The sequence below is a fragment of the Choloepus didactylus genome, chromosome 5, assembly GCF_015220235.1.
Source record: "Choloepus didactylus isolate mChoDid1 chromosome 5, mChoDid1.pri, whole genome shotgun sequence".
NCBI classification, from domain to species: Eukaryota; Metazoa; Chordata; class Mammalia; order Pilosa; family Megalonychidae; genus Choloepus; species Choloepus didactylus.
In genome coordinates, this window is record NC_051311.1 from 56808208 (window position 1) to 56832632 (window position 24425).

At 39.1% G+C, this 24425-nt stretch overlaps 1 long non-coding RNA gene across 1 annotated transcript in view; it reads left to right on the forward strand.

Moving 5' to 3' along the window:
* Window positions 1-24425, forward strand: part of LOC119534081 — a 124722-nt gene that overhangs the window by 50469 nt on the left and 49828 nt on the right. Inside the window, exons 3-6 of the long non-coding RNA XR_005216951.1 lie at window positions 9994-10116; window positions 18333-18433; window positions 19147-19242; window positions 21299-21454. This is a non-coding gene — a long non-coding RNA (uncharacterized LOC119534081). The remainder of the gene's footprint in view (window positions 1-9993; window positions 10117-18332; window positions 18434-19146; window positions 19243-21298; window positions 21455-24425) is intronic.

Genomic DNA, 24425 nt, shown 5'->3' on the forward strand with positions numbered 1-24425 from the left:
CAGAGTCATCACATTTCCCTCTGAGCACCCCTAGTACTCAGAAGGGAACATAATGTCAGAAATGGAAAAAAATAATGATGCTTTTGTCTGAAGCACTTTCTGCTCTTTGGGCTAGAGACCCATAAGGAAATATACTTGCACCTTATAGGGACAAGTATGTGTTTCCTGGGAACAGAAACAAAACTTAGAAACATCTGACTGTGGAGCTATTGGTATGTATATCAGTTTGCTATTGCCACAGAAATCCTGTGTAACAAACCACCCCAAAATTCAGTGCCTTAAAATAACAATCTTTTAATCTCACAGAGCTGCAGGTCAGCTGGGAAACTCTGCTCTGTATGTCCTCTCCCTCTTTGGACAAGTGGCTAATCAGGTCATGTTCTACTTATGAACTCATGGCCATGACAGAGGTACAAGATGGCAAGCCCAGCCACTCAAGCATGTTTAAAGCTCCTATCTGTGTTACATCCCCCAAAGCAAGTCATAGAGCCAAGCCCAAAGTTAAGTGGCAGGAAGAAATACATTCCTTTCATGGAGGTAAAAGAGAGAGGGGATGAGTATTTCTTACAATAATCTACACAGTGGGTCAACTATAGAAAAGTCACTCAAGGGCAGGCTACTGTTTGTTCAATTAAAGACAGGAGAATTTTTGTTTCAGAGTTTGTCTTTCATTCATCACCTGTGAATTAGAGTGAGCTAGAAAATACCAGGCTAAATTTCTTGGCATTTGAAAACATTTTCTTACTACAGAGATATCACTCTAGAAATAGAGACATTTGGGGGTTTCAGATATTAAGCAGAATTACTATATGAATATTCCATTATGTGCTTATGACTAAACTGGGATTGCCCAACTTTGAGAACTGAATCTAGCCTTGGCCATTTTTTTTTTTTCCTGCACCATGCAGATCCCAAAAGAATTACTGTCATTCTGAATCCTTGGGTGAGGCTCAGCACATGCCACTGACGATACTCATTCCACAGTCTGAATATCCAAGAAATGGTCAATGGCTCTAATACCACTACTCCCTTATCTGCACCTGTTACCAATATGTGCTTTAACTAAGCGTTATGCAAGTGTTCCCTCAACTTGGAAGGGGTTAAGTTGGAGATTTCAATAGCTTTTACCAGCTTTGTATCCAGCAATGCTTTCTTAGCCTTTGAAGGAAAAAAAATAGTGTTTCCCTGGTACAGGATTAAAGAGGAGCAAAAAATCCTTTAGCTGTTTTGGTCATCTGTGGGAAATAAAGAACTGTTTAAAACAGTGAACAGCAATTTTTATTTAGTATCTATGAAAATCAAGAAATTGTGCTACTAGCACAGTGTATGAACCCAGTGGGGTCCATAAATGATAGGTTGACTTCAATAGAAACATTTCACTGGGCTTCTTGGTCTCAAGTGACAGTGTAGAAATTCAGAGCAGAGAGCTACCACTGTGGTTTGTAGTAGTGACAAACCCCACAGATCGTATGGGACTAGCACTGGAACTTCAGAATAAATTGGTTCAAATAGGTGGAGAAGAAGGAAAATGCATGGGGGAACAGATAAAGGTGAAGGGGGGACTCTTTATTCCAAAGAGTAAAGTTTGGAGTATAGGAAGTAGTGAGAATACCACCTTGACCAAAATGGAAAAGCTGTCAGAAATTAGGGTGAATAGAGTATGGTGCCAGATTTATGAGGGTGTTAATAGGTTAAGGAATTGAGATGTTATGTGGTGTATGTTAGGAGCTGTTGGAATTCTTGGTGGAAAGATTATTTAATGCAAACGTTTGCAATTGTCACAACAGACTGATTTTGATTCTTGCCAGCTTTTGACTAATGATCACAATGGACAAGAGAGGACGATGATTCATGTGTTTTTTGACTCCTTTACAAATTTGGTTTTATGTCTGAATCATAGTCTGTATCCTCTTCCCATGGTTTTAGTTGGCAGCAACTACATGTTCCCTTGGGAATATACACTCCTTTCCTACCCAGTCCTTCCCCTTATTTTTCTGCCCTCAGCTTTTGCTCATTGCTATGTTTTCATCTTTCCTATGGAGCATATTTACCTGTAAGCTTAAGTGTTCAGTCCGTTGTCCTTATACAACTAAGGACTCATTTTGAATATCTTCAAATACATAAAACTCCAGATATAACTCCAAACTAAATATGATGAAAAGAGGCATTTGTATAGACCATTGAATGATAACATAACCTTCGCCATCATCTGGTGTAAACACTTTAGCTTTTTGCAGTAATCAGATGAAGGAAAATATGGCTCAGTGTGTTTCTTCAGTGATTAATTCTGGAAAACCTTTGCTGAGCTCTAATCAAAAATCAGAAGAATCTACCTCCCATGTGTCCTGTGTCCAAGAATCTTGTGATCCCGAGGATGACATTGCCCTTTTAATCTCCAGGAAAGAAATTTTCCCCAACCATAATGGCGAAGAAGCAAGCCCTTATTAACCTCTATAATTCTGCACTGAATTAGCCTCATTGCTCACACAGGTTGCACTAATTTGTATGTTACTTTGTTACTTTGCCAAATCCTAATACCTTGTAATCCAAATTAGATGAAGTTAAATAATAGCAGTTGTGCAATTTAGAGAAACTTTGGATTTGGTTACTGTAGATTTTGTAAGGCACTGCTTTCCTTAATTTACACAAAGCATTTATTGAGCTATGTGGGCTAAGTGCTGGTGATACAAACATGAATATGGCCTGATCCCTACTCTGGAGTCTTTCAGACAACAAATAAAAATAAGCTGTAAAAGAATTTAACAAGTCCTTTAACAGAATGTACAGTTCTGTGGGGTATAGAAGACACAGTTGATTCTGTGGTTCCAGGAAGGCCTTCACCAAGCAGAAGGCACATGAGCAAGTCTTGAAGGAGAAGCAGGTACTGTCTAAGTGGGGCAAGAGCACTTAAGGCAGAGAACAGAATGAATGAAGTGTAGTGTTTGCTGTTATTTCTTTTCAATTCAGATGAGCCAAGTAAAAAATCCAGGAACTGGCATGTGTCTGGGAACCTGCCTTCTTTAAGTTGAAATTTCTGGACCATGGGACCAGGCTGACTAAATCATAAAGGCATGACCTTATGGTGAGCAAAATCTTTGCAAACATTTTCATAAAAACAGGATAATGGAGTTAATTATCTACAGTTAAAAACTGTAGGTTTTCTAGGCTATCAGAAACTTGTTTTTTGGAGAAGAAACCACATTCTGCTAAAAGGAATCTTAGAGAAACATCCCCAAATTTTCAGAGCTCAGTGATTCCAGCCTCCATCCCTGTGCTAGTTTGAATGTATTATGTCCCCCCAAACGTCATTATTTTTGATGCAATTTTGTGTAGGCAGACGTATCAGTGTTAATTAGATTGTAATTCTTTGATTGAGTGTTTCCATGGAGATGTGACCCACCCAACTGTAGGTGATAACTCTGATTAGATAATTTCCGTGGAGGCATGGCCCTGCCCATTCAGCGTGGGCCTTGATTAGTTCACTGGAGCCCTATAAAAGCTCATACAGAACGAGCGAGCTTGCTACAGCCAAGAGGGACACATTGAAGAACACAGAGGAGCTGCAGATGAGAGACAGTTAGAAGATGGCCGTTGAGGGCAGATTCTTGCTCCAGAGAAACTAGGAGAGGACAAATGCCCCAAGAGCAACTGAGAATGAGATTTTGAAGAGGAGCTGTGGCCCAGAAAGGAACGTCCTGGGACAAAGCCATTTTGAAACCAGAACTTGGAGCAGACACCAGCCACGTGCCTTCCCAGCTAACAGAGGTTTTCTGGACGCCATTGGCCATCCTCCAGTGAAGGTACCTAATTGCTGATGCCTTACCTTGGACACTTTATGGCCTTAAGACTGTAACTGTGTAACCAAATAAACCCCCCTTATAAAAGCCAATCCATTTCTGGTGTTTTGCATCCCAGCAGCATTGGTAAACTGGAACATTCCCTAACCACAGGAATGCTCCTTTGTCTTTTTCCTGGCATTTTCACTTTACTAAAATACAAGTTCACCCCCTGTTATGTGTTGAATTGGTCCTCCAAAAAGATACATTGAATTACTAACCCCTGGTACCTTTGCATGTGACTTTATTTGGAAATATGGTCTTTGAAGATGTGATAAGTTAAAATGAGGTCATACAGGAGTGGGCTGAGCCCTTAATCCAATGCAGTTGGTGTCCTTATAAGAAGAGGAAATTTGCACACAGACACAGACAAAACCCAGAAAAAGAAGACAGCCATGTACCAACATAGGCAGAAACTGAGTTATGCCACAAACCAAGGAATGCCAAGGATGGCCGACCCCTGCGAGAAGCCAAGAAAGCGATGTGGAACAGAATACTTCCATACAAACTTCAGTGGGAGCATGGCCCTTCCAATACCTTTGTTTCAAACTTCTAGCCTCCAGAACTGTGAGACCTAAATTTATGTTGTTTTAAGCCACCTAGTTTTTTGTGGCAGCCCTAGGAAACTAAGACAGCCCTCTTTATTGCCCACATCCTGTGGCTAAGTGTTATGGATGTCTTCCGATCACTTGTAAATGGACTCTTTGACTTTGTCCAGAAACTGAATACTGGTTCAGAAAGACACAATATCTTTGCCTGTTGGCAATAAGGGAAAAAAAAAATAGAGGTCCAGGTTAACCAGCTTTGGGTTGCCAAGAGTTTTCTTACTGGAATCTTTGACCAGAAGCTTGCCAAACAGTACAGCAATAAGCCATTTGTACTGGAAAAAGGTGGTTCTATGCCATACATACCTTTCTTGTTTTTTACAATCTCTATAGTTGTTATATACTCAGTTACTTGTAATCTGGAACAGATTGTTTACAGCTCTGACAGTTAAATGGTATGTTGGATTCTGATTCCTTAGCTAATCTGTGGTTAGAGAGTACACCAGTCAAGAGACTCAGAGAGGAAAGCCAGTTCACAACATTGCTTGGCAGTTAAGCAGTTAACCTATTGTTTCCTAGTAAATCCCAGATCAGTTTTTGCAAAGCAACATTTTCAAAATGGATTAAATAAAGCAACTTCTACCTCACTTCCCCATAAATCTCCTTAATCTCTCTTTACTTATATTTACAAGATTCTTGGAATTCAGGATGATTTTCCCAAGAAAAATCTGATTTCTTAGCTAATTACTATATAATGTCTTCCTGGAGCAAAATTACATGTTGGGGCTTGTCAATAAAGTATCTTCAGTCTCTATTAAGTCCAATTCTTTCCAACTCCACACTTGCACTTTCAGCAGCTGAACATGGCAGGAGAAAGGCACAACCATGCAGCCTTCTCTCACTTTAAATTTATGATCACTAACCTCAGATGGGCCTTTGGTGCTGCATGGTCATCCTTCTACACTTCCCTCATGTATTCACAATCCTGGATGACTATTTCACACCTTCTCTCTTCTCAACACTCCAACAGTTTCCTTCCCCAAACTCTCAGCTGACTTCCTTGCTTCTGTGAAAAATATAGCAGCTTAGAAGAGATTTTCCACATACTCCACCTATTGACATCTGTGGCCATACCCTCTGTCTTTTCTTTGTTACTATTGATGAATGGTCTGTGCTCCTGAGGGAGGTCCCTCTGGCTGTTGACAAATCCCATTTCTTCTCACCTACTAAGGGTATCACTTCTCTAATTTTCCCTCTTTTTTCCTACATCATCTATTTTTCCCTCTTGACTGGATTAGTATCATCAACATACAAACATTTCTGTCTTAAAACATACAACACGCACACTCACACATACACACACACAAACACACATACTGAAAAACCCTCTCTTTTGACCTCTAAGTCCTCCTCCAGTTGCTATTTGATTTCTTTAAAACAAAACTATTTGAAAGAGTTGTCTATATAGGTTGCCTGTAATTTCTCTTCTCTTTTGAACACAGACCCTATCTTGAACCGTACCTACAAGGTCAAGGTCACCAGTGGACCCCAAGTTGCTAAATCCAATTGCTAATCCTCAATTCTCACCATATTTGACCTTTCTGTGGCATTTGATGAGGTTAATCTATTCCTCCTGCTTGTAAAACTTTCTTACTTTGATGTCCAGTACTTCATGCTCTCTTTTCCACTTTCTTCTCCTCAGTCTCCTTTGCTGGTTCCTTCTCATTTCCTTGACCTCCAAATTTTGGTGTGCTATAGGGTTTTGGTGATTGGACACTTTTTCTCTCTAACTTCACTCACTCTTGAGGCCATCTCAGACTGGCTCATGATATGGGTACTCCACTTGTATCCCCTCAAGATGCACATCTACACACAGAAGACTGCCTGAAGAGAACATTTCTGATTCTCTGCCTGGGAGCCTTTTACTGGCCCAGGGAGCCCTTGACTCTCCTGCTTATAAGCTGAAAATGCTGGAGAGTGAATGCCTCCAGAGCATCCCTCAAACAAAGATAGATAGAAGTTTGGTGGGTAATTATCTTACTTTTCTGGTCCCTCAGTTAGGGTAACTTTGAGGCCTATTCCACACTGTATCCCAGAGTTCCATGATGGGACTAAACTTCAGTTGCCCACAGTGGTAACTTACTTCATAATGTACCTTTTATTGACTTCCTTTGTATTCCTGTCTCATTTCTCTGCTTCTCTACCAGTATTTTTTAGGCTTACTTCCTAAATAAACTACTTGCACTCAAATCCTTGACTCAGGGTGTGCTTCTGGGGATCCCAAAATAAGATAAATATTTATATGCCACTGACACCACCCCCCCATTTATATCCCCAAATCAAACATCTCCCAGATTCCAGAGTCATATAGTCAATGGCCTCCTCAACAGCTGTACTTGGATGTCTAATGACCATTTCAAACTTAGTGTGTCCAAAGTGAGCTCCTGATTTTTCCTCCAAACCTGCGCTTTTCAGATTGAAATTGCTTTTGAATTCTCTCTTTCTCTCACATCCTGTATATGATCCAATAACAAATTCTGTTGAGTCTATCTTCTAAATTCTGTAGATTTAGAATCCCCCTCTCCTCATCTACCTCTTGGGTTTTGTCTAAGTCACCTTCATTTCTTGCCTAGATTGTTGAGATGATATCCAAAGTGGTTTCCCTTTTCATTTGTTGCCCCACTAAAGTCTATAAACTCACAGCAGCCAGAGTTATAACTCAAAAAAAAAAAAAAATAAATAAATAAATAAAATAAAATTTTTTTATTTTGGAATAATTTCAAACTTACAGGAAATTTGCAAACATAATACAAAAATAATACAGAGAACTCCAATATACTCCCTACCCAGATACCCAGATTTACCAACTTTTAACATTTTGCCACATTTGTTATATCATTCAATCTCTATACTCTATCTACCTATCTATTTTCTAAATCTTTAAGTGTAGGTTGTATATATCATGTTCTTTTACCATTTAATATTTCCATGACTATTTCCTAAGAACAAGGATATTCACTTATGTAAGCATTGTAAGTACAATTATGAGTTGAAGAGATTTAATATTGATATAAAGCATACGGTCTTTATTCCAGTTTTTCTTCAGTTGTCCCAGTAATGTTTGTCTTCATTTCCTAGCTGCTAAAACAAATACTATACAATGGGTTGGCTTAAATTATGGTAATTTTTTGACTCATGGTTTTGAGGCTAGGAAAATCCAAAATTGAGTCATCGGCAAGGTTATGTTTTCTCCTGAAGATGGTGGCATTCTGGTCTTGGCTGCTGGCAATCCTTGGTCCTTAGCTTCTCCATCATATGGCAACATACATGGTGGCATCTTCTCCTTTCTCTTCTGGGGTCCATTGACTGCCAGTTTCTGGCTGCTCCCCATGGCTTCTCTCTGTGTCCAGTTTCCTTTGCTTATAAACTCTTCATCCACATTGGATTGAGGCCCATTCTCATTCAGTTTGGGCACACCTTAACTAATAACATCTTCAAAGTTTCTATTTACAAACTGTTCACACCCACAGGACCAAGGGTCTTGTGGGAGACCTGCATTTTGTAAGGAACATGACTCCATCTCCAACAAGGTCCTTTTGGGCATTTCCTCCTCCATTATTAGAGCCAGTCCAGGATCATGCACTGCATTTTGTCATTGTCTCTTTAGTCTTTCTCTTTTAAATTGTGGTAACATATATACAACATAAAATTTCCCATCTCAGCCACTCCCAAGTATACAATTCAGTGGCATAATCACATTCACAATGTTGGGCTATCATCAAAACCATCTATTGCTGAAGTTTTCCATCACCCCAAACAGAGACTCTACACTCACTATGCATTAACTCCTCATCTCCCCTGCCATGCATCCAGCCCCCACCCCTGGTAACCTGTAATCTGTTTCCTGTTTCTATGAATTTGCATATTCTAGTTATTTCATATAAGTGAATCCATAGAATATTTGTCCTTTGTGTCTGACTTTTTTCACTCTACATAACATTTTCAAGGTTCATCCAACATATATCAGAACTTCATTTCTTTTTACAGCTAAACAATATTCCGTTGTATGAATATGCCACATTTTGTTTATCCATTTATCTGTTGGTGGACACTTGGGTTGCTTCCACCTTTTGGCTATTGTGAATTATGCTGCTGTGAATATTTGTGTACAAATATCTGCTTGAGTACCTGCTTTCAGTTCTTTTGGTATATACTGAGAAGTGGGATATCTCGGTCATATTGTAATTTCATGTTTAATATTTTAAGGAATTACCAAACTGTTTTCCATAGCAGCTGTGCCATTTTACATTCCCACTAAAAATGTATGGAAGTCCCTGTTTCTCGGAATCCTCACTAGCACTTGTTATATTCCATTTTTAAAATAATAGCCATTCTAGTGGATGTGAGGCAGCAAATCATTGTAATTTTGATTTGCATTTCCATAATGGCTAATGGTGTTGTGCATCTTTTCATGTGCTTTGGCCATTTGTAGAACTTTTTTTGAGAAATATCTATTCAGACCCTTTGCCCATCTTTTAATTGGTTTGCTTGTCATTTTGGTTTTGAGTACAGGAACCTTTTTAAATCAAAAGTCAAGATCATGTCACCTCTGCTTAAAACTCTCCAGTGACTTCTCATCTCAGAGCAAAAGCCAAAGTGCCTACTATGGCATGTAGGGCCCTACATGATCTGCTGCCTGGCTTCCTCTCTGATCTCATCTTCTGCTGCTCTGTTACTCATTCTCTCTGTTATACTTCTTCACTTCTTGAAAGTCTGTACTGAAATGCCCCCTTATTTCAAGGGTTTCTTTGCTGGATATGGTCCTATATGTTTTCAGGTCCATTCCCTTCCCCTACTTTGCTCTGTCCTAAAGACTGCTGTTCTCAGGCTCCATGCCAGCTGACTTCTGTTGCCTTCAACCAATGGGGCATACCCAAATAACCCATATAACCAGTTCTCTGCATTAAGTTCTCTCTCTTTTAAATATCCAGACTGATTTCTGTTTTCTTCATTAGATCCTGACTAACAACTTGTGTCAGTTCCAGTAACAGCAGGACATTTGTAATTTGAGAAGAGTTTAATAAAGGAACTATTTTCATAGGTTTTGGTTTGGTTTGGGAAAAGCAACAGTGGGTGGTGCAGAAACTCTGGGCCACTAACAACTGGGAGCTATTGCATACCCACCCCCAGGTCTTAAGGGACAAGGCAGGGTTTCTCAACCTCAACACTATTGACATTTTGGGCTAGATAATTCTTTGTTGTGGGAGGCTGTCCTGCACATTGTAGGATGTTTAGCATGTTTAGCAGTGTCCCTGGCTTTTACCCACTAGATGCCAGTAGTATCCTCCCAGGTGTGAAAAACAAAATTGTATCCAAACATAGCCATATATCCCCTGGGGGACAAAATTGCCAAGGTTTAGAACCACCATGCAAGGATAGTTATTAGAACCCTAAAGGAGAGAGAGGTTGTTAGAAACTTATGGAGATTGCCACCCAACTAGAAAACCCTTCAGTAGAAAAACATGGGCAAACCATTGCAATCCAGTAGGGAAAAAAACAGAAGAATATATACCCTAAATCTATTCTTTTCTCTCTCTTTGACCCCTTGCCAGTGGTCCCACTGCCCAAACCCAACTAGAAGCCAGAGACTAAAAGAGCCTATTGTGTAGTCCCTGGAGGTCAACATCCCATAACAGAGAATAAGGTGGAGATGGATTGAAAATGGACCTGGAGAGGTAAATGGAAAGTATCTAACGTATTACCTTATATAGGAAATTGTAAACATCCGTACCTGCACATTATGTTCTCCATAACATTTACCACCATTTGACATGCTGTATATTTCCTTGTTTGTTCACTGTTATATGCTCAGGGAGTACCTAGCACATTGCTTGTCAATTGGTAGATGTTCAATAAATGTTTGTCAAATGAAAGAATGGATGAATGAATGATGGACTCCAATAGGAATGTGTAAATTCTGAATATGCAGTAAAAATCCTACTTATTCTGGAAAGAAAGTACAAAATCACAGGGCTTGAAAGGAAATATTTTTTATTTCAGAAAATAGTACTACACAGCAAGATTATAGTGTACTGTATTGAATTTAACTCTAAAATATTAGGGATTTATAATTTGAAGAATGAAGGTTGGGCTTCTCAATTCTAACTCCTTAATTTTTCATAAGGTAGAAGAATTTATAAAATGTACTGCTGCTATTAACCTGATTTTGAAAACAAGCTTATCTTTAGCCCATCTTGTTCCACATTTTTGTCACTTACTTGATGAAGGACATCAAGGGCAAATATATTGGATGATAAAAACAGAATCCAAACCCAACTTGTCTAAATGGTGTGATAACTCAAACACAAGGAAATGAGGTTTAGTAAAGACTCATATAAGGTTCTGAATTAGAGTAGAATATGGATTCCTTATGTGGTAGACTTCTGAATTTAACCCTGACCATGGGAAAGATTCTATAGGATGATTTAAAGTAGCCTATAAAATACACGAGTTTAATGATTATCCCAATTTATATGGTTTTTCTGATAAAAATGAAAAGTCTTTAAAAGTATTTCTTGGAAGAGGAAAGTCTATGTTCATTTATGTTGAATCTGTATTTGACTGCTGGACTCCAATAAAAATAATAAGTTCTTGAAATGCAATAATATTCATCAGAAAAAAAATAAGTCTCAAATGATAGGAAGTTAACAGAGACTCTACCTCTGGTCATTTATTGGGTTTGTGGGTTATAAGAAAACTACAGCTTTTGTGCTTGCCGTAGTGCTTTGTATTGCTACACTCTGCTGGTAGAGGGTATCCATGATTTGATGTTTATGGGACTTGGTCTGGCATCTATATACCAATACACTGGATTTATTTTTAAACTATTTATTTAATGAGGATTTCTGTATTGCTTACTATGTATAAAAAATTGTTCTAAATGCATTACAAATAATAAGTTGTTTAATCCTCACAAAAATCCCATGTCATGAGTTCTGTTATTATCTCCATTTTACTGATGAGGAATGTGAGGCACAGCGTGGTAAGAGAAATTGCCCAAGTTCACACAGCCAGTAAGTGGAAGAGCCAGGATTCAAGCCTGGGAGTCCATACTCTTTAATCTTAATGTCACACTGCCTCTATGAAAATAGCAGTAATTTTTAGATACATTTTTGGGGGGCAGAGAGGAATGGACAAAGGAAATTCATTCCAGGTATTGATGAATACAGTAGTCACAAAGGCCAAGCCATTCCACAGTAGATTTATTTTCATTTTTCATGAATGTCTAGGCTGGAAGTTGTGTAAGTGAATTGTGTGTCTGCACTTGAACAGGGCATTTGACAAAACCTCTCATTATTTGTTAGAGAAAATGTGTAACAATGTGACATGGATTCTGGATCAGTTAGATGAATTCATTTTCAGTTGAATGAGTATACTAAAAGAGTGCTGATTATTGAATTTCTTTTCAACCTATTACAAGGCTTGTAGCAGGTGACAGGGCTTCTTTGCCTTGCCTCTTGTTGTATTTATACATTTTATTGGTGTCTTCAATAAAGGAAGTTAATGGAAATCAATGTAATTTGAAGATTGTGGGGTGGGGATGAGACAGGGTAATTAATGAGCTAAAAGCTAGAATGGAGGCAGTCCATCTAAGATACAATTTAACAGGCATTAGCAGTCCTGTTTCCAGATCTAGAAGAGCAAACAACTGTCTACGGTCTGGATTGGGGAGAGATGGCACAACAGCATCCAATAGGGAAAAAAAAGAAAAGCTTAGGGGTTTCTTTGGTTGGAATCTAAATGAGTCAACAGTATGTTGTGTCTGCTTAACAAAACAAAATTGAACAAAACAAAATTTCTAAAGAATTCTTAGCCTGGAAGGACAGAGGTGTAATATCTAGAAAAAGGTGAATGAACCCTTCTGTTTCTCCTGCACTAGTCAGTCCACAACTTTGGAACCCAGTGCTGTTCTGATATTGCATCATAGATGGGCAGCAACAAACCATAGGGCTCCAGAAGAAGGGTATGGGAAAGTATAAGGATGAGTCCATGTCATATGAAGAGTCTGTGCAGGAATGGGGAAAGAGATTAGTGGGGGATATATGTGTCTTCATTTATCTGGGGGTGGGGTGTCTAGAAGGGCATTTGTAGGAGAGAAATCACTTACTCTGTGTGGTTCCCTTCTGTAGAAAAAAATAGAGAAACAGAACTTAACATTGACAAATCCTAATAATCCACCATGCTGGGAACTGATAACTACTTTACACGTATTGTTACACTGAATACTTACAGCAACTCTCTAAGACAGTTATTGATGTGTTTCCAGTATCTCAGCAGCATTCTCTCCTCCTTTTGGTGATCAAGAGAATGAGAAGTATATGTTTATTCCTGTCAGTACAGTGTCTTGAATACTCTAGTATTCAGCTTTAAGGTTAAGAGGTTAACTTCAGGAAAGGGTCCTTTACTCCCAGGGACCCACACAGTGGTGTAGAATTCACTTCCTGTACTCAGACCTGGATCAGACTGGGATGGGGCAGTAAACTGACTTAGAGGAAAGAGGGGCTTATTGAAGGTTGCCAAATCCAGAAGTCATGCTTGATTAACAGGCATCTGTTGCTTCCACCTCAGCCTTTGCTGGTGGAACAAGAATTTAAGTCCTCTCCTTGTTGGCAAAGTCCTTCCCATCAGAACAGTGTGGTGTAGCTACCCCCAGCCACTGTTGTCCCTTAGCCAGTCCCTGTCCATGGATCCCTTAGTGGAGTCTTACTCCCAGTTAACTCTATTTGAAGTTCAGTTTATCAAACAAGAACTTGAAGATAGTGTTCAAAAATTTTTTGGAAAATAACAAGAGTAGTATTAGAATTTCAATCAGTCACTCCTGTACCTACAAATGAAATATAAACTCTGCTACCTGGTGTCAAGTACTCTTTAGATACAAGCCAAATGTCTTTTTCAGGATTTATCTCCCACTGCTTCCTATATGGGCTCTTTGTTTTATCCAAATTGGATTTCTCATCCCTAGTATCGTACTGCCTTTACCTGTTGTTCCCTCTGCTTGGAAAGACTTCTTTCTCTCTGCCTTTCTAAATCACACTCAGCATTTTAAGATCCTTTTAAATATATCTACTTCACAAAAAATTTTGATCAGCAACCCCTGCCCTCATGGAAAAACTCAGTTTTTTTCCATTGTTGAGCTCCATGGTACATTACTAAAACTTTTATATGGTAGTTGTATTACTAATTCCCAGATTCCAAAACTAGTCCATTTATTATGGAATGCAGATTTAATGTATTTTACTCCATGTATTTATAAAGACAGAATAACTAGTGTTTTCAGATTGCCTAATGGCATATTGTAACCCATTTCCTAATTGGAAAAAATAACTCACAGAACTAGGAAGCAGCAACAACAGTTTTTACTCCAACACTCACACAACTGGTTATTTGAGTCATTTGTAATTGGAAGGATTCAAAATGAGGAAACTTTTTTTTCTACCACTACTTTCTTAAAATATACTGTTGGCTCTCCCTTCCCTGTTCCTTGGAGATACCATAGGAAGACCCAATGGATTTCCATTCTATGTTGGGTATTTAAATAATCTGATTTTTCTTCCAGGTATTAAGAAGTACCATGGAGCTAAAGACTTCAAACTGTCATCCATTTCAAAGCATTTCCTCTCTTCCACTCAGAACTGATTTCTAGCTTGAAGTGAGGCCATAATAATGGGAAAAGAGTGTGTGGTCTGTTCTTTCACTCTCCTTGCTATTCCCTTTCTCTTCCCCCACCTTGTCCTGATGAGGGCACTTGGAGCTAGTCCTAATAAACAGCTGGGAGAGCTCCTTGAAACATATAAAAAACCCTGATGTCTACAATAGATTAGGTAGAGTTGCTTGAAACACCTTAGAAGAGTATTGAGGAAAGGGTCAACACACTTAGATAAGGGAACATCTTGGAATTGATTCATTATGTAAAGACCAGAGAACCCACAAGAGGATTGTTCCCTGGGAAGGCCCAGAGGACACCTACTTTGCTAAAGCAGCAAGGAATGTATTAATGAGGGAGGTACCAGCAATCTTGAGAAATTCAGTGTTAGCTGTCCTCTGTAGGCCAGGTTTGACTGTAGGAGATACTGCTGGAAAACTGGTTTCTCTGGTGTCAGTTGAATGATAGGATTCTGGAATAACAGAACCAGTTGGCAGCACTAAGCGTCTGAACGAGGGCAGTTGAAATTAGTTGGCTGTGCTGATTTCCATAATAACCCTATAACAAGATAAGTGGGTGTAGTTATCTTAATAGCAACAAAGCTGGAATGATGACCAGTGGGCTTTAACCCTCAGTAATCTGTGGCAATGACTAGTATATAGAATAAGATACATGGGCACGCAATGAATGTACTGCTTGATTTCTATATCCTAAAATGAACCTGGGTGGGTCAGCCATCATGATAGAAAATCATGACCATCTTTTTTAGAACAATAAGCCCATTTTCAGACCTAGAATTCATTAAACGAAAGGCCCTTGAGGAAGGTCTCTATAACACCATATCAAGTAGTTACAGTAGCTCTTCACAAAGAGACTTATAGCCTATGATGGTTAAATTCATGTGTCAACCAGTTTTAGTGTCCAGATGCTTGTTCAAGCAAGCACTGCCATGATTATTACTGTGAGGACTTTTCTTGGATTTAAATCATCAGTTAGTTGATTGCATCTCTAGCTGATTACTTCTATAATCAACTGAGGAGATTGTCCTTCAACTGAGGAGAAGTCTAATCCAATCAGTTGAAGGCTTTAAAAGGAGAAATGATGATTTCAGCAGTCAGAAGAGAGAATTTCCATCTCTACTTCAGCCAGTCAGCTTCTCCTGGGGGAATTCATTGAAAACCTTCATCAGAGGTACCAGCTTGCAGCCTATTCTATGGAATTTGGACTGCCATCCCCACAGTCACATGAGACAATTCTTACTAAACATCTCATAATATTTATAGATATTTCCTGTTGGCCCTAGAGAGTCCTGACTAATGTACAGCCGTTTTCCAGAATTACTGTGCACTGGGGAAAGAGAATACTAGAGAGTTGTGGATAAGCTGACACAGATACCAAGCAACCCAAAATAGCACCATAGCTTCCCTATTAGAGTGGGGAATGTTTAGAGGCCAAGTGATGAATGTAGTCCTAGCCAAAGTCAGACAGCATGGAGTAGTTAGCAAATGAAGAGCCCTTACATGGGTTCCCTGTGGAGGAAGTCCTTATGGTAGGAAAGGCTGAGTAGAAACCCCTAATAGTTCTTCATGATTCTATCTCTGGGTCAAGATAGTAAGTTGAATACAACAGAGCACCCTGCCATGATTCACAGCACCCTCAAAAGTCTTGAACAATACAGGAGTGATACTCTCCATAATAACACATTCAATTCACTGGTTTTGCCCTTGCTTAAACTAGATAGATCACGGAAGAGGATGACAGACCTTGATCATTTGGATATTTTACACTAGTCTACTATGTCAATGATACCGTGCTGTTTGGAGATGGTAGGAGAAAGTGTCTAGAGCTCTGAATGACTCAGACGTGTACCCTAAGTGATGGGAGGTAAACCCTATGAAGATTCAGGGGCTTGCCATTTCTTTGGAGTTTTTACAGGTGCAGGAGTCTAGAGCAGGGCTGACATACTATTGCCCATGGTCCAAATTCAGTACACTGCCTGCTTTTTCACAGTTCACAAGCTAAATTTTTTTTTACATTTTGTGATAGTTAGGTTCAAGTGTCAACTTGGCCAGGTGATGGTGCCCAGGTGTCTGGTCAAACAATCACTGGCCTAACCATTACTGCAAGAACATTTGTGGCTGTTTAATAAACCAGAAGTCTGGTTTATTAAATCATGTCAATTAATTGCATCTGTGGCTGATTACATCAACGAAGGGTGTGTCTTCTGCAAGGAGAGGATTCAGTCAGCTGGACTTAATCCAATCAGTTGAAGACTTTTAAGGGAGAAGAGAGAACCTTTCCTGCTTCAGTCAGCCAGCCTCTCCTTGGGAGTTCATTGAAGACCATTTGAGTTGCCCCTTGCTGCTTGCCCTACAAAATTTTGACTCATGCATCCTGCCCTACAGATTTGGACTTGTGCATCCTGCCCTACAGAATTTGGACTCATGCATCCCCCCTCATGTTGCATGAGACATTTTTATAAAATCTCTTATTTATAGATCTCTCCTGTTGGTTCTGTTTCCCTAGAGAACTCTAACTAATACACATTTTTAAATGATTTGCTTTTCCATTTTCGCAAAGAATACTGTTGGAATTTTCATTGGGATGTGTTGAATCTATATATCACTTTGGGTATAATTGACATTGAACATTTTCTCTTTCAACCCATGAACGTGGAATGTACCACCATTTACTTAGGTCTTCTTTGATGTCTTTAACAATGTTTTGGAGTTTTCTATGTACAAATCCTTTACATCTTTTGTTAAATTTCTTCCCAAATATTTGATTCTCTTAGTTGCTGTTAGAAATGGATTTTTTTCTTTATTTCTTCTTCCAATTGTTTATTACTCGTGTATAAAAATGCTACTGATTTGGGGGTGTCTATCTTGTACCCCACTACTTTGCTGAACTCGTTTATTAGTTACAGTATCTTTGTATATAGAATCATAACATCTGCAAATAGGGAAAGTTTCACTTCTTCCTTTCCAATTTGGATGCCTTTTATTTCTTTCTCTTGCCTAATTGCACTAGCTAGAACTTCCATTACAATGTTTTTTTAAATGCAATTTTACTGAGATATATTCACATAACAAACAGTCCTCCAAAGTGTCCAGTACAATGTTAAACAACAGTGGTGATGGGTATCCTTTCCTGTTCCTGATCTTAGAGGGAAAGATTTCATCCTTTCTCCACTGAGTATGTTAGCTGTTGTTTTTTTCATATATGCCCTTTATCATGTTGAGGAAGATTTGTTCTGTTCCTTGTGTTCCAAGTGTTTTTCCCAAGAAGAGGTGTGGATTATTCAAATGCCTTTGCAGCATCAATTGAGATGATCATGTTTTTTTTCCCTTTGTTCCTTTAATGTGGTATATTACATTAATTTACTTATGTTGAACCACCCTTGCATACCTGGGAAAATTCTACTTGATCATGGTGTATAATTCTTTTGATGTGCTGTTGGATTCAGTTTGCTGGTATTTTGTTGAGGATTTTTGCATATATATTCATCAGGGATATTAGCCTGTAATTTTCTTTTCTTGCAGTATCTTTATCTGGCTTTGGTATGAGGGCGATGTTGGCCTCATAGAATGAGTTAGGGAGTGTTCCTTCACTTCGACTTTTTGTCAGGGTTTGAGCAGGATTGGCGTTAATTCTTCTTGGAATGTTTGGTAAAATTTCCCTTTAAAGCCATCTGGTCTGGGGCTTTTTTTTGATGGGAGGTTTTGGATTACTGATTCAATTCTTTACTGGTTTTTGTTTTGTTGACATATTCTATTTCCTTTGGAGTCAGGGTAGGAAGTTTGTGTGTTTCTAGGAATTTGTCCATTTCATCTAGGTTATTGTATCAGAAGGTCAGCAGGTGTGAGTCAAGCATGTAATTTAATGTGAGATCTCAGATGGTAGGAATGAGAAAATCTTTGGAAATCCTCCAGCCTTTGGGGAGTGAGGAAAGGAATCCCCACCAATTTGTTTCCAGAAAGCCGATATGCAGGAATTCTGAACTTCTTGGGAGTAATACGGGAGGTTGAATAACTAACTCCCATATACTTTTACAAACTCAGAAAGGATGGAAGATGAGGCAGGTTTTGTAGGGTTCAGAAACTTCCCTGATACCAAAGGAAGTCAAATGCCCTATTGTAAGTGCTCTTCTTCTTTCATGGGTCACACATTCCTTAAAGAATTTAATTTTTAAAAATATGTGAGAAAATAGACATGTGTTGACAAACAAATTTTTGCATTTGATTTCAGGGGATCCTTAAAGCCAAGTGCCCAAGAACATCAGATCAAGAACTCCTGGATGAAAACCTGACTTACAGAAATATCGCAGTAGAGAATAAATGGCAGGGATGGTGAGAAGGGTATTGCTGGGTATGGTGTCCTAATTCAGGCAGTGAGTCCACAGAGACACCCAAAATATTTTCCTGCCTTAGGGGAATATACATGAACCTGCAGAGTACTGGGTTTGGGGACATTCACCTGAGCAAAAATGTGTTGGACAGTCACACTGAAACGTTGAAAATAATTGCTTGGCTTGAGAAATCCAAGTATTTGAAATTTTACCTCATTTAAAAGTATAGCTCAGCTAGTTCCAAGTTGTAATCTCCACTCCATCCCTTACAGTCATCAATAGTGATTTTTCAGCATTCAAGTCAATTCACACATTATTCTCTAGGCAATGGATTGGGACTTGTGGAGATAAAAAAAATATTACCGAAACATGGACCCTAACATGTAGGGACTTTTCTCTGCATGGAAAATATAAAGGGCTCTTCCAACAACCTGGCCCTAAAGTTGTTGACCTACAGGTTTAGTGTTCTTTTTCTTCTTTTCCAGTCTGTTTTAGCTATACACAATCATGGTCACTGCTTTGCTATTTTCTTCATTTAATACATCTCCTTCAAGATCTCAAACTCTGTGATTGTCTTTGACCACAAACTCATTCTTCTGTCTTTCTCATGCCTACTTATTATTTTTTTTTCTTTACCCTCATTATGAACTCCAGAGCCCTTGAAAGCTTATATCCAAGTCTCCCAGCTCTTGGTTTCTTTTGCTTTCTTCCTAGCCTAGACACCATGGACATGTGACGTGACCGAGGACCACTTGATGGCAGCAGAGACCCAACTAAACTGTCCACTAGCTTATGTACCTTACTAGTAAGGTAAAGTGATTGATAATTATTATGGGAACCTTACTTTGTAGGTGCAAAGCAGCAGAGGAATCAAACACAGGATAGAAAATATAGGGAAATCATTCTGTTGAACCCATGCAAGTATAAACTAGAGCAGTGGCTATGACTGAGCAATGAATGAGATGACAGGGTAGCCATTTTGTACCTTTCTAGGTAGGTAGTCTCTCCCTACATTGAAACATTCCTTGCCCAACTGCCCTGAAGCATGTCCTATTTAGGACCAGTTACTTAATGCCAGAATGTCTCCTGGAATCTTTTCTTCTTGACTACCTTGTCAATTCTCAGTGCTAGATAAAGTCAACCTTTTGACTCCTCTGGGCAGCCAGATACTTCTAGAGAGTTATAAAACTGTCCACACTGACTCAACTCTAAATACATAACCTGTAGCCTTAAGGCTGCTCTACTTTCCTTCTTCGCATCCTTGGTTAACTCTCTGGAGCATTCCTCATAGAAACAGTTCTAAGCCTTCCCCCAGTCCCTGAAGTCCCTTACTGCATTTTAGCTGCCCCGATCTTAGCAGATGCAGATGTCCTCATCTCCTCCTTTTATCAGAAGACTGGGACCATGCATCTTGTCCTCCTTTGAAGCCCATCTCCACTGTAGACAGCACAGGAGCTACCGAGTCCTATGTGGTACATTTACAGAATTGGATGGGGAAGATGTCAGAAATACCACCTTCTTCAATAGGAACCCATAGAAAAGGATATGCTGCATCTTCATCTCAGAATCAACTCACTCCTCAAAAAGATAAATTTAAATAACGGTGACTGGAGTGTTTCCTAAATCACAGGAAGAAGCCTAGGGTGGAAGCATTTAGAAATCTCATCTGGAAAGAAGATGCTTCCAAATATTAGCTAAATAATTAACAAGCTAATATAAAATATACTCTATTCCTTCAAATTTCAATTGACTTGTCCTATCCTAAGGATGTGTAATTGATTACTAAAGTCATCCACTTAATAAACACTTTCTAAATTTAGAGCAAAGACTTTTCTCCAGTACATACTCTGACAAAGAATACTGATAAAGGAGAATCATTCATTCAGAATTTGTCAGACTCTTCAGCACTATCAAAACAGTTTTCTCACTGGAGTATGCCAATGTGCTCAGCTCAGCTGTTACGCTCAGTTGAGACTTTAAATGCCTCAGGCTTCATTTTTAAATTATTACCACCTTTTTGATGTTCAGATAGTTTCCTGAAGGCTTTCTTTCTAATGAAAAAGTTATGTATGACCAGCAGATATACACATGTTCCAGTTTCCTTGATGGGCCTGTCTCTCAGAATAGTGATATAATTTAGACTTCTATGGTATTTATTTATTTGTTCTGAATTAGATTATTATGAATCATTGCCCAGATCACTCCTGAGTGAACTAACAGGAATGATTTTTTAAATTTGCAATACTGTTGATTGGACCTTGGTCTCAGAATGACCCTACCAAAGTGCTGACATTCTATGGTTTCAGCTTGAGCCCCTTGTCTCTCTCTTAAAGTTATAAGTATTAACTTCAAGAAATGTACATTTTAAACTATATTGATTGAAGACACTAGGAATATTTACCAAAGCAATTTGATAAACAAGAGGAATTTAACAGCTCTGGCAAATGTTTGAAGAGGAATAAGGATAAGACCTGCTTTGTGTTGTCACAGCTTACAGAATTGAGATCTACCAGTGGAAGATATAGGAAGGCACCTTTTAGCTCAAAGTAAGAAATCTCCTCTAAGAGCACTTTTTTCTAAATGTGAGCTGAGAAATGGGAATTCCTTGGGCATTAGTCAGACTGTGATGTTGAGGATCTAGTGTAAGATCTTCAGTGCTTCCACGTCCCCATCAACCTGGATAGTCTGTGATTCTAGACTGTCAACTCTGAGTTCTCTACTGCTGCTTCACAAATTACCACAAATTTAGTGGCTTAAAACAACACCCATTTATTGGCTCTGAGTCTATAGGTCAGAATTCAACAATGTGTTGAATCTTTTTCATATTTCATATCTCTGACCTCTCCATCTCTGTCTTTTGACCCAGGTTTAAAGGCCTCATTAAGGCCCAGATTTAAAGGTTCAGTTAAACAAGACCACTCTGATTATCTCACTGCCTGCTGCATCTACCTAGAGACAGAGAATGAGCAAGGACCCTAGGAAGCTGGCTATTACAGCGTCTAGTAGACATGCCTCTGAAAAGGTAAATGACCCAAGGCCTGACAGATAAAGAACCTGCAACACTGCCTCAGGCATATCAGGCAATCTGGTTTCTTGCACAGAGGCAGTACGTTTCAATTGTGGGTCTAAATTGGACCAGGCTCAATATCCAGTTCAAAGTATGGAGTGTGAAAATGCACAGTCATAGTGCTGGGGAAGCTGCCAGCACTTGCAAAAATAGCTGAAAATGCTTTGCCTTGGGTGAGATAATACAAGACCACAGGGAATCAAGAAAACAGATACATACAGAAACGGGATTGAGAAAAGCAGGGTCTAAATATGATTCAAATGATATCAAGAGGTACTAATTTAGCTACTTTTTTAACAGATTAATAGAAAAGAAAGTTCTGTTCAAAAAGGTCCATAAATACATTCTCTCAAATGTTCACCATTCCACTAAGGGCATGGTAATATGTCAGACTAAGGTAGGAATAAAAACTAGAGTAATCAGAATTTTGTTGTTCAGTGGAAGAGAAGCATTTACAAGTATCCTCTGGAGTTTGAATTCTGCCTGTGAAAAAAATAAGGGGAAGCTATTATCTTTCTTTAATTTCCAGGATTCTTCCAAGGTTGGGGCAATGGAGGATAGTTTTTTCCAATTACGATAGTTGGAGGCTCCTGGGAGGCTAAACTTCAAGCTGCTTTATGTGCCTTCTTCCTGTCTGAGCTCCTAACATCTCTTGGCTGTTTCAGAGCAGCACTGTGGCCTTCTCCTGCTTACTGCTTCTCTGGCCTTCTGAGGGCTGTGTCCTGGTAGAAATTAGATCCTGGGACTACGGCCTGTGACCAAGTCCTGTTCCTATCACCCTAAGGAAGGAATCTCTAATAAGGGGAATGTACCCATTTCTAATATGGAACAGAACAAGCAAAATTGAAGGAAGAGAATATTAATGGTTCCTCAATTTCTATTGCACCCCTCACTATTAGACCTGAACAAGAACAAAAGTAAAAAGTCAATGATGAATTAAAGACTGACATTCTCCACATATTATCCCTGACTCCAAATGAAATATATATGTTAGATAAATAAATGCTGTGGACAAAAAGAAAGCAGAAAAAGGGAAGAAGGAATGCAAGAGGAAATGATTTAATTTTAAAAGGGAGGTGAGGGAAGGTTTTACTGAGAAGGTGATTGTTCTAGTTTGCTAATGCTGTCGGGATGCAAAACACCAGAGATGGATTGGCTTTTATAAAGAGGGTTTATTTGGTTACACAGTTACAGTCTTAAGGCCATAAAGTGTCCAAGGTAACACATCAGCAATCGGGTACCCTCAGTGGAGGATGGCCAGTGGTGTCCAGAAAACCTCTGTTAGCTGGGAAGGCATGTGGCTGGTGTCTGCTCCAAAGTTCTGGGTTCGAAATGGCTTTTTCCCAGGACGTTCATCTCTAGGCTGCAGTTCCTCAAAAATGTCACTCTCAGTTGCTCTTGGGGTGTTTGTCCTTTCTTAGCTTCTCCGGAGCAAAAGTCTGCCTTCAACGGCCGTCTTCGAACTGTCTCTCATCTGCAGCTACTCTCTCAGCTTCTGTGCATTCTTCAAAGTGTCCCTCTTGGCTGTAGCTTCTCTTCAAAATGTCACTCTCATCTGCACTTCAAAATGTCACTCACAGCTGCACTGAGTTCCTTCTGTTTGTCAGCTCATTTATATGGCTCCAGTAATTTAATTTAGACCCACCCTGAATTGGTGGGGTAACACCTCCATGGAAATTATCCACTCAGAGTCATCACCCACAGTTGGGTGGGGCACATTTCCATGGAAACGACCTAATCCAAATGTTCCAACTTAATCCCCACTAATATGTCTGCCCCACAAGATTGCATCAAAGAATATGGCTTTTCCTGGGGGACAAAATGCATTCAAACTGGCGCACTGATAAATGAGCAAAGAGCTGAAGAATATGAGGCAGAAAGTCCCTCAGCTCTCTGAGGGAAAAGAGTCCCAGGCGGTGAGAATGGCAAGGGCAAACCTGGGGCAGAAGCACAGTGGTGACACCAAAGCACCTATTTTGTCTAATTTGTTAAAAAATGGTTGTATTAGTCAGCATTCAACAGATGAACAGAACCAACAGGATATATGTGTATGTAAATATTATGAGATCTCTTATAGGAATTGGCTCATGTGACTGCAGGGACTGACAAGTCCAGCCAAGCTCCATAGGTCAGGCACAAGTTGGGAACTCTGATGATGGTTTCGATGAATTCTTCCTTCTTACTGCTGAAATCATCAGTTCTCCCTTTAAGGCCTCAACTGATTGGATAAGATTTCTCTTATTGCTGAAGGCACTATCCTTTCTGGATTATAGGTGTAATCTGCCCTAGATGTTAATCAACTGTCTAATGATTTAAATCCACAAAATACTCTCACAGAACAATCAAGCCAGTGCTTTCTTGATCAAACAACTGGACACCATAACCTGGCCAAGTTGACACATGAATTCAACCATCACTATGGTCAGCATTTTCTTGGCCCCTGCCAACTCTTCCTAACATCCCTGGGGCTGACCTTTTTGAATCAACAAAAGGCTGACAGTCAGCACTAGAAAGTTAAAGGGTGAAAAAGTACAGTGGGATCTCTAGGAAAACATTTACCTTATTGATGACAAATGAGGACAAAAAGAATGGGTAGAATTTAAAATAAAATGTAACCATATTCCAGTGCATTGGACATCCAGAACCATTTGTTTTCTAAAGTTGAAAAGCCAATTGACTGGAAATGATTTCAAATAAGAGTTTTTCTTTTATTTGGCTTTCCTATAGATATATGACATTAAGAATTGAATTAAATCATTATTTGTCTTTTTAAACATGCTTCATTCTGTGATTTTGAAAGTGAATTTCCTATTGTGCAAAATTTGAAAATAAAGTTCACCTGTTACCACATAACATGAAAGAAATCTTTCTAGATAAAATTTCCTTTCGTTTTTTTTTTTTTTTTTTTTTTTTTTAATCATCATTT